A 14,957-nucleotide genomic window follows, 5' to 3' on the forward strand; every position below is an offset into this window, starting at 1 on the left:
GTTCTTGAAAATCTCATCCAGTGTTATCACTGATTTGTGAAGACTTTTTTTTGTGTTTCTCTCTGTGCCATTCTGTAGTTCTTTTTGTCAGAGTCACTCTTCTTTAGTTCCAGACTATTTGGCTGAAATGGTCACACTGAACTTCTCACACTGTCATTTTTAGTCAGCATTATAATAAAATAATGATGAGAAAACCTGAGAAGCCCTTCGTTAGAAGTCCAACCATTGAATTATTTGTAATAAAGTCTTTATGTATACAGTTTGAGAGGCAGCATATTGATCTGTTTTGTTTTTTCAGTCTCATAGGCAATTCACTTTTTATCTTCAAATCTCAATTTCCTTTTATAAGATAAATATAAATACTTCTTTATAGAAAATAGAGTTATTTGCCTACATTTTTTAAAAGCTTTTTTTTTTAAAGCACTTATTTTTGGTCTCTGAAATTCTATGGCCCCAATAGATAATAGCTAGGATATCAGTTTTCACAACAAATATGGGGAAGAGTAAAATAAACATGGTTGATGTGTAAGCTGTCCCCAACTTATAGGCAGAAAATGGGGCTGAATTCCTATTGTTATATGTGAATGTTAATATTAAAATCAGTGATTAATTTGAGATATGTGTTGGTTATGCATAACTAATTTTAGATGTCAATCACGAAAAAGATTGTACTTGCCAGCAGTCTTTTTATTCAAGATTATTATAAGAGGGGTAAGAAAGTGTGTGAAAAAGCACTTGGATTATATGAGAAAATGTGTGAAAAAGCACTAGGATTATATGTTAGATATGGTGACATTGAACTGGCAAGAGATAGGCTAATGTGTCTTTTGGATATTGAAACTCCATGCTCCCCAGGCTAGATATTGTGAAACTCAAACATCATTAAGTTGAACAATTTTCCTTCAAATTTTTCCCTAAATGAATTTAATTTCCTTAATTAAAGTGACTAAATATAAAATCATGTGATGGCTAAAAGGTCAAATGCTTGCTCTATTTTAAGAAGTATAAAACTATTCAAATTGAATGATTTATTATAAAGGAAATTAAATTCAATTATTCATTTGAGAAAACTGCAAAAGATTGTCTTTGGTATTTATAGTCACTCTTAAATACTGGCACTTGATACAGAATTGGCCCTAGCATTGGTCTCTGGACTATACATGATGTAATACATGAGCATAATTTGTTCTAGATGCCCAGGACAGGAAAAAAAAATTAAGATTTCCTAATCAGACTCCAAAAGTGGCCATAATGAAAAATAAATAATACTTATGTATATTTATATTCTCCATAAATTCTCTAAGCACTACTTTCCACAATAAAAAGGAACCATGTCACTAAGCTAAGATGTAATGATGCAATGTAAGCATGAGATACATACAGGATCACTGTAAATCAATGGATAGAATAAGTCATTTTAACAAGCTGTTTCAGTAAACAATCTGCAGTTATTCATTCCTTTGATTGTTTACACATTTATTATTGGGCAAGTTGCTACGTACCATTGATAAGAAGTAAATAATACAAGGCTTAAGCTATATATAGTTTAAAGTTGAGATCATTTAGTTTGTGCTTTCTATACATTGACTTTAATGTGCATACTAATTATCTTGGGGTTTGTTAAAATGAAATTCTAATTTAGTAGATCTGGGGTGGGGTCTGAAATTCAGCATTTCTGGCAAGCTCCCAGGTGATGCCAAATCTGCTGGTTCATGAACCGCACTGAGTAAAGAGCTAGAGAACATCTTCAATGTTCTTACACAAAATATCTCAAAAAAAAATCACTTTTAGAATACATGTATTAATGATTGGAAATTTCCCTTTTATACCATAGTCTTAATAAATGAATGTTTTAGTGAGATGAACAAGGATATAATTATCAATAAATTATTCTCACATGTACTTTTATTTAATTGCGATTGTTTAATATTTGTTTGGTTGTGGTCTTTCCAAGTTTGAAAATGAACTTTATTCATTTTATCTCATACTCATTTTTTAATTCCCCAAACAACTAACTCATTGTTTTATAAATAAGCATTCTTTGAAGAGGTTGAATGCCTATCAAATGCAGAGGAATTTCCTTTGTCAAAAAGGCATGAGGAATCTGACTTAGATCTGGAAATGTTGGAAGGGACATTAAATAAGCCAAGTTTAAAGAAATTATTTTTGTTCTAAAAATAGGTTAGTCTAATCTAAGCCATTAAAAAACTAGAAAAAAAAGTTTTTTTTCTTATTTGAAATAAAAAACATTAAAAAGCTTTAAAAATGTTGGACATGTATACTCTTTAATGTTTGTCACATGAGTTTCTTATGTTAAGACTGGTATTTTGGTTGAGCATGACTTTCTCTCTCATTGCCTAGACAGTTTTCTTTCTTTTACTTTTTCTGGGAACATTTTAATAATAGTCTGAATCCAGTCAGTCTTGGCTTTCACTTTTTTCTTTTCTTTTCTTTTTTTTTTTTTTAATTTTTTTTTTCAACGTTTATTTATTTTTGGGACAGAGAGAGACAGAGCGTGAACGGGGGAGGGGCAGAGAGAGAGGGAGACCCAGAATCGGAAACAGGCTCCAGGCTCTGAGCCATCAGCCCAGAGCCTGACGCGGGGCTCGAACTCACGGACCGCGAGATCGTGACCTGGCTGAAGTCGGACGCTTAGCCAACTGCGCCACCCAGGCGCCCCTCTTTTCTTTTCTTTAACGTTTATTTTTGAGAGAGAGAAAGAGAGAGTGTGAGTGGGGGAGGGACAGAGAGAGAAGGAGCCACATAATCCAAAGTAGGCTCAGGGCTCTGAGCTGTCTGCACAGAGCCTGATTCTGGGCTCGAATCCACAAACCAGGAGATAATGACCTGTGCAGAAGTTGGAAGCTTTCCAGCTGAGCCACCCAGGCGCCCCTTGGCTTTCATTTTTAACTCCCATCCCTTTTTTTCCTTCTTCTGTCTTGGCTCTTGCCTATAGTTTTTCTACTCCAAATATCACCATGTCATTTATGAACAGATTCGCTTCTTTGATTTCATCTTGCTATGAAAGATTAAGATAGCAGAGACGCTGAAGAAAAAAAAACAACTAAAAATCAAAACTCCATTAGAGTTAGTTTTTCTCTAGGGATTGGTAATCACTTCAAAATTGATAATCATTGCAAATCACTAAAAATGTTACTTTTAAACAAGTTGATTATAAACAACAGGAAGTCATGGGGAACATTCTCTAATGAATGAGTTCACCTTACCTCCCTTCCAACCAAGAGTTGGAGGAGCTATGGGGACAGCATCCCTTTCCTGGCTGATTAAAAGGCTGACTGTATGTAAGCCCCCCCTTAAGATCCCCATGAAGGAGGCAGGTGCAGGCTCAAAAAATGCAAAATATCACAACCAGGAGTAGAGTAAGGGATACTGAGAGAAGTAATTTTTTTTCTTTGGGAAAAAGATGGAGGAGCGTCATGTGAAAAATAAATATACTTTCATAGAATTTGGTACTGAAATTATTTGTGTTAAAATGTCAATAGAGTCTAATTAATTTAGACAGATGCAATTAAATTTTTGTGGTTCAGTATGCAAGATGAATGGTACATGAGGATATCCAGAGGATAGGAAATGGGTCAGAAGGGAAGAGAGAACCTACCTGTTTGGGGGAGGATATTTGGTCCATCAGGCAAAAGGGCATTTTTCATTCTTTGTGTACATCCAACAGGGCATTAAAAAATCTAGGATTATATGAAAACTCTGCTTGGTTTAATAAAGTTCTAACACATACTGGTAGAAGGACATATACAGAGAGAAATTATTCTGTCAATCATCAAAATATGTAATGCTATTATCTTTAAATGAGAAGAGTAGATGGAGGGGTCAGGTCATGGCGAGCAATTTGTGTTACTGTTTATGCAATAAATGATAAAGGCTTGTAAGAAAAATGTAACTGATGTTTCAGGTAAAAGCAATTTGTTTTCTTTCTCTGTGAAAAGTACACATAGTGATTAGGCCAATATGACAGAATTAGGAGGTCAGGAATTAACTTCCTTTAAATGTCTCCAGGTTCATTAAGGTGACATTAACTAGTATATAACAGGCCAAATATGTGAAGCCTTTATTCACATATGAAAATATCTGTATGAATGTTATTCAGTTTCATACTACTCACTGTTCTCTGGGTTAGGCAGAATTCTGAGCTGGTTCACAGAATTCCCCCCCTGCTTCTATGTAATCCTTTCCCCTTGAGTGAGGATAGGACTGTGAATATGATGAATTTCACATCCATAATTAGCCTATGTTACATATAAAATGAAGGGATTTTGCTTATATAATTATGGTCCCAATTCAATTGATTATGGGTCAGTCAAAACTGAGCTATTCTAGGTGGGCCAGAACTAAACAAATGAGCCTTTCAAAAAGGCTGGGCTCTTCTCAAAGTCAGAGATTTGAACATTGAGAGAAATTCTCCTGGTGGCATGGTGAGAGGATCTATAGAGGAGGTCATGTGGTAAGGAGCTGTAGGCAGTGTCTGGAAGCTGAGAGTGATCCCCGACCAACAGCAAACAAGAAAAATGGAACCTTGGTCCTACAACTGCAAGGAATTAAATACTGACAACAACCAGAGTGAGCTTCATGAGAACATTGAGCCTCCTAGGAGATGCTAGCCAGGCCAATATATTGATTTCAACCCTGTAAAGCCCTGAGCAAGAAGCCAGTTAAGACACGCCAGACTCCTGACTTACAGAATCTATGAGATAATCAATGAGTGTTTTTGCTAAGCTTCAAAATAGTGCCACCATTTTGGAAGAAAGTTTAGCAGTGTCTTAAAAAGCTGAACATAGTCTTAACATACAATCCACCAATTGAACTCCTTGGTATTTACCCAGTTAATTTGAAATGTTATGTCCACACAAAAATTTGTATGCAAATATTCATATTATATTTATTCATAATTGCTAAAAAGTGGTACATCCATATGATGGACTATTTTTCCACAATAAGAATAAACTAGCTATCAAGCCAGGAAAATATATGAAAACACCTTAAGAGCATATTCGAAAATGCAAGAAGCCAATCTGAAAAGGCTACATACTGTTTATGATTCCAAATATATGGGATTTTGGAAAAGGCCACAGTCCAGTGAGAGTAAAAAAATAAATAAAATAAATCAGTGGTTGCTACAGATTTAGAAGAGGGGAAGAAAGATGAATAGGTGAAGCAGAAGGGATTCTTATAGTAGTGAAATTTTTCTGTGTGTTACTATAATGATGGATATAGGACATTATGCATTTGTCAAAACCCAAAGGTAGAACTGCACAACACAAACAATGAACCTGAACTTAAGCTATAGGCTTTAGTTAATAATAATGTCTTAATATTGATTCATCAGTTGTTACAAATGCGCCACATCAATGCAAGATGTTAATAATAGAAATTATCGGGGCGCCTGGGTGGCACAGTCGGTTAAGCGTCCGACTTCAGCCAGGTCACGATCTCGCGGTCCGTGAGTTCGAGCCCCACGTCGGGCTCTGGGCTGATGGCTCAGAGCCTGGAGCCTGTTTCCGATTCTGTGTCTCCCTCTCTCTCTGCCCCTCCCCCGTTCATGCTCTGTCTCTCTCTGTCCCAAAAATAAATAAACGTTGAAAAAAAAATTTAAAAAAAAAAATAAAAAAAAAGAAATTATGTACATACGGGAGGTATTTGGGAACTGTATTATCTGTACTATATGCTCAGTTTTGCTGTAAATTTTCAAACTGTAGAAAAACAGTCTATTTACTTTAAATGAAAAGTAGCATCTTCAATGTAAGTGAATTTTGGCCTCAGCAAGAAGGCATGGTGAGTATAAGGCATTCTGAAGGTAGGGTTCTTGTTATCCAACTCTGAAATTTTTGACGTACAGGAAACTGACACCCATGTCTCAAAATAGTCTTATTTCTCAGGAAAAGCAAGAAAAAATGGGTTTCTGTGTATAATCCCCTGAGTTTAAAATGTTGGAAATAAATTCATTAAAAAAATTTTTAAACATTATTTTGGAGCTAGATTTGGACCCAAAGCAGATAACTTCTACCTTTGATTATAGAAAATTCACTGGTTGGTAAAATGGCAAAAATTAACAAATGGCTGTGGCAGATTTCATTGTCTTTGGTTCTCTCAACAAATGAAAACTCAGTAAATCAGTGTATCACGTATCTGTTGTGTCTTATACAGGCCAATTCCCTATAAGTTGATCACCGTTGAATCAATGATCCAGGGATGCTGTCTAGGATCATTTCTTTTTGGGTTGCTCAAAAAAATCTAATTTAGTGGCAGTGAACTCTTTTCCTAAGTACAGGAAATGCTCTTCCTCTGTCACAGGAGTTACAAATTATACCATTAAAAAAGATATGTTGCAGCTGCGTTGGTCAAATAGTAGGTATACTGCAGACTAAGGAGACATTTCCAGAATGAATGGTGGCCTTTAAATCCCTTGATGTCCATCTTATAATCAGTTAAGCAATAGTGCTATAGTGTGGCCTACTAACTGTATTTTTCTGGCCATAGAGCTAATAAGAGGATTAATAAAAAAAAGCCAAATTGCAGACTGCTTTTAAAGAAGTGAAATTTTCAGTCACATAAAAGAATTGCAAAAAGTAAAGCAGAGCAGTGCCTAAGTGAGATTCTTAGCTCATTAGCTGTTGTGGACAGGAAAACATGAATTATAGAAGGTCATGCACTGTAACTTGTGTAATTACAATAGATGATTCTTAGAATTTTGAAAATATACTGTATTTGGTTATGCTTTAAATATCTACTTTTCTGTTAGATACAGTTAACCCTAAATTAATATATACCATATGGTACCTAAAAAATGTTGATTGAGCATTTACACTGAAAAATAACTGGATGAGATTTATAGATAATGTAGTAATCCGATTTGGTGCTTTCTCTTAAGGAACTTACATTTTACAGAAAAGACAGTTATGTGCAGTATTAGGACAGAAGCTGAGGGAAAAAATTGCTTTGGGGACCCTGAAGGTGGAAGAACTAATCCCAAAGAGAGATGAGAGGAGGCTTTCTTAGGACGAGCTAGCATTTGAGCCTCAGTAAAAATGGAGAGGGTTCTAATAGATGAGATGGGTTGTAACCATAAACAATGGTATAGAGTTTGGAAAATCTAGATGAAGTTTGTGTCCTAGAGAGATAATGTGTTTGGTGAAGAAGGGAAGGTTCAGTCGGTCACAGAAGAAACACTGAGATGTTAATGTTGTTTCAAGTGGCCCTCTGTTATAAAATAAATTCAAAATTTTTGGCATAAAATTATGCTGTCATCCCTGACACCTGCCAGATTTAATTTAGCCCTTTATGTATTTATGTATATTTCCAAAGATGCTGGCATAACTAAATGTACATCACAGATATTAACAGAGAAGCTTCATGAATATGAACTAAGATTATGCTTTCTGGGAAATTCTGGGTATGGGACTATCATAAGATTTTGAATAGCATATAGTCACTAAAATCTAACTGAAAAAAAAAAAGAACTTGTTATTTTCAGATGTACAAAAATCCTAGGGAATCATCTCATCAGAATCATTAAGAAAGTCCTATCTATACCAGAAGCTCAGGACCACAAAACTGGACCCCAATAGATAGAGTGAAAAGTTCCTTGATCAGTCTGTACATTAATCAGATGTACACACATTTATATACTGTGAAGATTGTATTAGTGTCCCTCCTTCCTCACTATTGTGGCACTTAGCTACTAAAATCAGTGTTAGGCCAAACAAAAAAAGTGCTTCTAGATGCACATCAAAAAACGTTTAGTAGGCCAGCAGATGAGATTTGTAATGAGTAGATTCTGAGAAATAAAATGGATGCAGGTAAAGTTCCTAAAACTCAGAATTTTCTATTTAAATTTCTCACATGTATGTTATACTATCTGCATATAGTTAAATGACACCTATTAAAATGTCACTGAAGTTAGTGGTAGCATCAGGATAAATGTATTACTTGATTTATATATTTATTTTATAATAATGTATATAAGCAATATATGTTTATTACCACACTCTGATAAATGCAAAAAGGTACAAGGAAAGAATCAAGAGATTATTTAGAATCCTACTACTCTAAAATAACCTGTATTAAAATTTAAATTTCGTAATTTTCGACATTCATTGATGCCACAATACAAAAAGAAGGATGGGTAGCAGGAAGGATATGTGGACACAAAAATAATTATAAGAATTGGATCAGATTTTACCTATTATTGTTACAGTACCATATACTTTACTAAGTTAATTTGAATTTAACCAAAGAAAAAAGAAGCTAAATCAAAATGGAAGAAGTTACCAAACTGCAAGATTAGGGTTTCATGACACAATATAGTTGTTGAAAGATCCTTCCAGAAAAAAAAAAGATTAAAAGATTTGAAAGATTATTAAAAACTTAGGAGTATTTTCATTTTAATTGAATATTCATTATACAGTATTAATAAATGCCCTGACATAAAGATCTTTTAATTTGCTTTTTTTATACTTACTCCCACCTCATTTCCTTTCTACCTACCCATTTTTAATACAGATACTATTTTTTGTTTTGTCAGAGATTTTAATATTTATATTTATTCTTTAACCACATTTTCTTAGCTGTTTAATCTTAATTTTTGTATTTAATTAATTTGAGGTTTACCATTGTGCATCATTTTTCAATTATTTATTTCAGTTCATCTCTTTTTAACTTGATTTCATCTTCATTTGGCTTTCCTTCCCTTCCCTTCCCTTCCCTTCCCTTCCCTTCCCTTCCCTTCCCTTCCCTGTTCATATGACCCCAATGGAGTAAATCCTCACTTTTATTATCTGAAATGTCTGGTTATTGCCTTTCTCTTTTGAGTTTTTTGTAATGTTTATTTATTTTTAAGAGAGAGAGAGAGAGCAGGGTGGGGGAGCAGAGAGAGAAGGGGACAGAGGATCTGAAGCAGGTTCTGTGCTGACAACCTGATGTGGGGCTTAAACTCATGAACCCTGAGATCATGACCAGAGCCAAAGTCTTATGCTTAACCGACTGAGCCACCAAGGCACCCCTATTGCTTTTCTCTTTTAAAGGGAACCTGGCTGGGTATATTTGTGGATAATACCATTTCCCCCTCACCAGTCTTTGGAGGCATTGAACCACTGTGTTCTGACCACAGAACAATGTTTGAAGGTAGTCTAATTTTTTTCCTTATGGGTGACTTGATTTTCCAACAGGAGGCCTGAACAATACATGCTTCCTCTGTGAATTTCAACGTTAACCAGGGTTTAACTCAATGTCCAAGTAATGTCCTAGAGTATGACACTCCTTTTAAAAAAATTTTTTTTCAACGTTTATTTATTTTTGGGACAGAGAGAGACAGAGCATGAACGGGGGAGGGGCAGAGAGAGAGAGGGAGGCACAGAATCGGAAACAGGCTCCAGGCTCCGAGCCATCAGCCCAGAGCCCTACGCGAGTCTCGAACTCACGAACCGCGAGATCACGACCTGGCGGACGCTTAACCGACTGTATCACCCAGGCGCCCCTGGCACTCCTTTTTAGATTCAAAGTCTGTTTTCTCTTCCTTGGTTCCTACCTGCTCTTTTTTTTAATATATTTACTTCTGAAGTTAAACAGCTATGGGATGTTTTGATATTGACTGTTTTGAATTATTTTTTGTTATCATATGTATAACCTATGCTTTCACCATATAGACTCAATTACTTAATGTCGTAACACTATTTCTGTATTCTATTTCTGAATAACTTATCTCTTAATATTGTATTGGTTGGCTAGATTTGCCATAATAAAATACCACAGGCTGGGTGGCTTAAACCTGTTAGAAACTTATTTTCTCATAGGTCTGGTGACTAGAAAACCCAAGACCAAGGACCAGCAGGCTGCAGTTTCTAATAGGGGTTTTCTTCTTGGCTTGCAGACAGATGCCTTCTCACTGTGCCTCACATGGTAGAATGAAAGGGCAAGCAAGCTTTTCATAAGGGCACTAATCCCATCACAGAGGCTCCAACCTTATGGCCTCATCTAAACTTAATCAGGTCCCAAAGACCCCATCTCCAGATACCATCACATTGAGGTTTAGGGCTTAAATATGAATTTTAGGGGGACACAAACATTCAGTCCATAACAAGTATATTGAGTCCTCAATTTCAGGGTACAAGTGAAGTATAGGTTACATTGTTTTATATGGCATTTATATTTATCATCTTCTTCCTAATTACTTTATTCTTTTTTTCTTTATCCCTTTACAGCGATTGTCTCAAGCTTTTCTTTCATGCCATTAATTAGATTTCTCTCCATGTCTGTTTTGTTCTTTGTTTTTTTTTTCCCAGTGTGTTTATTAGATTTATGTTTTTACTCAATACATTCCCTAAGCTCTACTTTCTTTTTTTATCATTATACTTTTTCATGCATAATTTTTCTTTTTATATATATTTCATTGAATGCAAATTGTCACCAATGTCTAATCCAATTCTGGTATTGCAGGGAGCTCCTTTGCAGAATTTGTTTCTGTTCCTTTGGTTATGTTTGTTCCAGGCAAGGTTTGAAGAGTTGCCAGCTCATTTATTTTTCATCTTGTTCTTAATTTGAGTTGCTGAGTTCAGATTAACTACGTGTTCTGACACAGTTTTAGCAATTGTTTTTGACTCCTCATCTAGCTAGTCTGGCTGGACCAATAGATACGGTCCTGGTTTTCCAAGTTTGTGACATAATATTTTCCTTTCTTTATTAGATTGTTACTGATGAAATCATGGATTTTTAGAATATTTTAACTTTTTCCTTCTCTGCTTACTTATGAACTGAAGGAGATCCCATTTGTGAGTCAGCTTTATTTTTTTTTAAATCTTTACCCAGCATCTCCAAGGCCATGGAACTAAAGAGCAGTTATTGCGGGGACAAAATTTTCCAAGAAAAGACTCCAAGAGAGAGCAAGAAGAAAAATCTTATATATGGAGGTAAGTTGATGATGCTTACGAGAAAGAAATAAATTCAAGTTCTTTTTAAAGAACTTGGTATGAAGAGCGGAGTTTGCATTTTACCTAGATGCATTCTGCAGACTTTAGAAAACAATAGTAAATGGCCAACTAGGAGGATTTCAGTTGTGATGGTGACTGCTGATGCATTACATTTCTGCCCATGACAGAAGCATGAGTAAATAAGAAAGCGATGTTTGTTTGATAAGGTGTATGTGGAAGACTCCAACACATTTTATACAGAAAAATGTATATATGTTAATAATCCATAATAAACTATATGAGCATTATCTTGAGGAAATGAGCTCAATTATTAAAAGAAGTGACATTTATGAACTATGTAAATTGATATCCAATTAACTTGCTGGAGCTCTCTTATTAAATGCCAATTAAATGTATTAACCTTCTTTACAATTTCATATATCAATACGAATTTAACTGTACCTTTATTGCCATTGTAATTTTGAATTAATTGCATAGCAAGATGATTTATCTTTTGCATAATTATGAAGCCTTACCCTCTGTTCTTCAAAAAAATAAAATTGATAGTTTTATAAACTCTGAAGGTACGCCCCCAAGATGTCACTTATTACTTAGCTTTGTATAAATCTTTGTTTTGAAGTAAAATGCAGATTGCACATGGTTTGTGGTAGTTGGATACTGATTTTAGTTCTTTATTTGAAATAAAATATGAAGCAACTACATAATGCACCTGAAAGGCATTATTAGGTCTACAAATTGTTTTCTCTTATGATTTTTGTTAGCGTCTTTATAGACAGATTTTTCTGGCAACCGAGAGCTTTCTTAATCAAACAGGATGCAAAATCATCTATTAGAAAATAGGTATCTTAGATCATTATGGTGAGACATGTTTTATTTTGCTTCCACAATCCCCTGAATATCTAGCATGGTTACAGACATTTACCGAGTTTGAAGTAGTTGAAAAGATCATGGGTTTTGAGGTCAAATAATTTGGGGTTCGGTTTCTCTCCCAGTTTCTATTTCTGGTCATAGAAATCAGTGACATTTATGGCTTTTAGCCTATTCACTCATTAGTAAAATGTGGATGGTAACAATTCCTGCATATGTTTATACTGAATATTATACTGAATATATATCCTGAAATATATATATATTATATATATAATATATATACACACATATATATGTGCATGCATATATACACAAAAACATATTACTATGAATAATATGCATGGGAGTCTATACTCAGTAAAAGCTAGCTTTTATTACTATCTTTTCTGATTTTTGATTTTTGAAACAATTTCATTGCTTTGTATATACCATGAGCCTACTGCCAAATAAGTTTATATATGATTTATGAATGGGGTGGACCTCAGGGCATCTCTTAGTCTTGAAAGAGGGAAATAAAACATTGCATGCATATGAAAGACAAATTGGGGTATATGCAGGACTATTGTGTCATTTATCTCATTGAAACTACACTGAAATGTTTACTGGCTAACTCTATATTTATACAATGAGAACTTCTTACACATATATTTACTTACGGTTCAAAAGTCTGTGCACTGATGAATCTAAATCCAAATTATTGAGAGCAGGGTTGCTAGAAAATCAGTCCTGACTCCATGCTAACTGGCAACCCTTCCGTGGAGTCATGCGAGTATTTTGGCTGTGGTACCTTTTGTTTTTCTGCTTTAGCATCACACCATTCAGTGCTCGGCAAATGTGGCCTATTCGTCACTACATTGCTGTGTGATGTTCACATGTACCTTCCAGGTGCCAAGGTATAACTTCTATGGGCTGTTTTCATGCACTCTGCCCTGTGCTATTTCCCTCATCCCCCCCATCCCTCACATTGTCTCCATGTGGAAAGACCAAGTGAAAGTCAGACAGCTTCCCTTTCCTCTCCGTTCCTTGCTTAAGCAGCGATGATCTCTTCCCTGCTTGGCATTGTCACTTGTTTCTTTGCTAATCTGTGCCCGTTTAAGTCTTCTGTAAAACCTCCAATAAAGTCACCCATAAAGCCATCAGATGTCAGGTACAATAATAAATGTCTGTGGAAACAAAAATCACCCTAATGAAATAGAAGGAAACCTAAAGTCCTTGCCCATGTGCTTCCAATTAAAAATGTTTCCTCTGGCTTGTCATTATTTATAGCATTGTTAATGATGGAATTCACACTGAAATAAATGTCTTTCTTGTTGGTGATTATTCATGAGGCCCATGTGCCTATAAGTACCTCAAACAGAACATTCTCTATGGAGGTTTGAGATTGAGGGTCACTGGGAATTGGTGTAGAAGGCCGAGAAAGGATTTCACCTGCAGCTGCACAATAGTCTCATTGAGGTCTGGATCTGACTGATAAGGATGAACAATTGTGACCACCGGAGTAAATTTATGGAAATTAGTTGAACAATTCCAGTGTGGCTCTGGAGTATCAGAATTACAATTTGTACAGATGGTGATTCTTCACAGTCAACTAAGCAACAAAAATAAAGCTCCTGCTACTTGTCAGAAAACCAGCACTTGGATAAAAAGTTCTTGTAGCACCCATAGCCCACATGGCAGGGAGGTAGAAGGCACAAGCCTGACTTGAAAGCTGCCAGCTTTTCTTTTCTAGAATTCGATAGCATACTGTCTGTCCTATTTTATTTCTTTTTTAAAGTATTTATGTGTTTGGGAGTGGGGGAGGAGCAGAGATAGAGAATCCCAAGCAGGCTCCGTGCTGTCAGCACAGAGCCTGATGTGGGACTCAAACTTGAGAACTGTGAGATCATGACCTGAGCTGAAACCAAGAGTCATACGCTCAGCTCAACCAATTGAGGCACTCAGGCATCCCTTATTTGTTTTTCCCAGAGTTCTCAATTTAGAAAGGGATTTCAAGGTTCTCCCCATTTAATAACTAACTGCAAAAGACTCCCATGAAAAGAGAAGGATGGGATCAGTCTTAATGATAAGCTTTTATCCATTGTCTACTCTTAAGGCATTTTACATATTCATAGTTCACAAAATAGCTCTGCAGTGTAGGCATTTTTTAGAGTGATTTTACATATGAGAAAACTAGACCTGAGAGACTAATCATTGAGTAAGCTATTATCCAAACAGACCCGTTTGTCTCTTGAGCTCATATTCCTTGTGCTACACTATCCTACTGGTGAGTTAATTGACTAACCTGTGAGTTCATCTTTTCCACATCATTACAGATCTCATTCCTATGAATATATATCCTGAAATCCCCACAATTTTCTTGCATAATTACTTTAATATCTTCTGGAGTCTGTATAAGTTTAGTCACTCAGAAGTATCTCCTGTGTTGTCAGGAAGATATTGTTGCTTTTGTATTCTGTGTCCTCTAATTATCTGGTTTTGAAGGATTCTACCTGGTAACTTAATTCTAGTGGAATTAATGTGGAGGGAATACATGAATGCCACAGTGATTGAACCTCACCTGCTACGTCTGACAGTGCGTGCATGGTGTGGAGTGGTAGGAGTAAGGTAAACATTCACCATCTCAAATACTTTAACTCTCTTCTACATTTCCCTTTTACTTTTTTCTACACTTTCTTTGGTTTTATTCCCCCAAGGAGAGCATGGACAGATATAAGTAAGCAGTCCCCTAAAGTCATGATATATTGAGAAATAATTATAACAATTATTCACAATTATTCACAATCACTTCTTGCTGGTGATTGTGCCAGCAAGAAGTTTTAATTTAGGTAAATATTGTACTTAATATTTCATTCAAACATCCCTTATAACACTATCTTTTTTCTAAAATTAACAGTGTTCCCTTGAAGTTGCTTAAAAATTCCCCATTTATGCTGCAATATTCATTCAAATATTCTAGTCTTCTCTGTTACTTTTCATTGGTTTTGATTCTTTATATAGCACTTCAATTTGTAAGCCCCTTAAATGGTTCTTAAAAGTTTTCATTGCTTACATTCATGCCATATCCAGCGGCATGTTCCACGTTTCCCAACAATGGTTCCAGTGTATCTGGGGTTTTGTGTACTGCTGTAACCTACT

The 14,957-nt window shown here is 35.5% G+C and overlaps 1 long non-coding RNA gene across 5 annotated transcripts in view; it reads left to right on the plus strand.

Annotated features, from left to right (window-relative positions):
- The window catches only part of LOC123386161, a 1,074,166-nt gene that overhangs the window by 807,681 nt on the left and 251,528 nt on the right, over positions 1-14,957 (plus strand). For all 5 annotated transcript variants that reach the window (XR_006599871.1, XR_006599870.1, XR_006599869.1 and 2 more), the window contains one exon: positions 10,831-10,931. This is a non-coding gene — a long non-coding RNA (uncharacterized LOC123386161). The remainder of the gene's footprint in view (positions 1-10,830; positions 10,932-14,957) is intronic.

This window comes from Felis catus, chromosome B3, assembly GCF_018350175.1.
Source record: "Felis catus isolate Fca126 chromosome B3, F.catus_Fca126_mat1.0, whole genome shotgun sequence".
NCBI classification, from domain to species: domain Eukaryota; kingdom Metazoa; phylum Chordata; class Mammalia; order Carnivora; family Felidae; genus Felis; species Felis catus.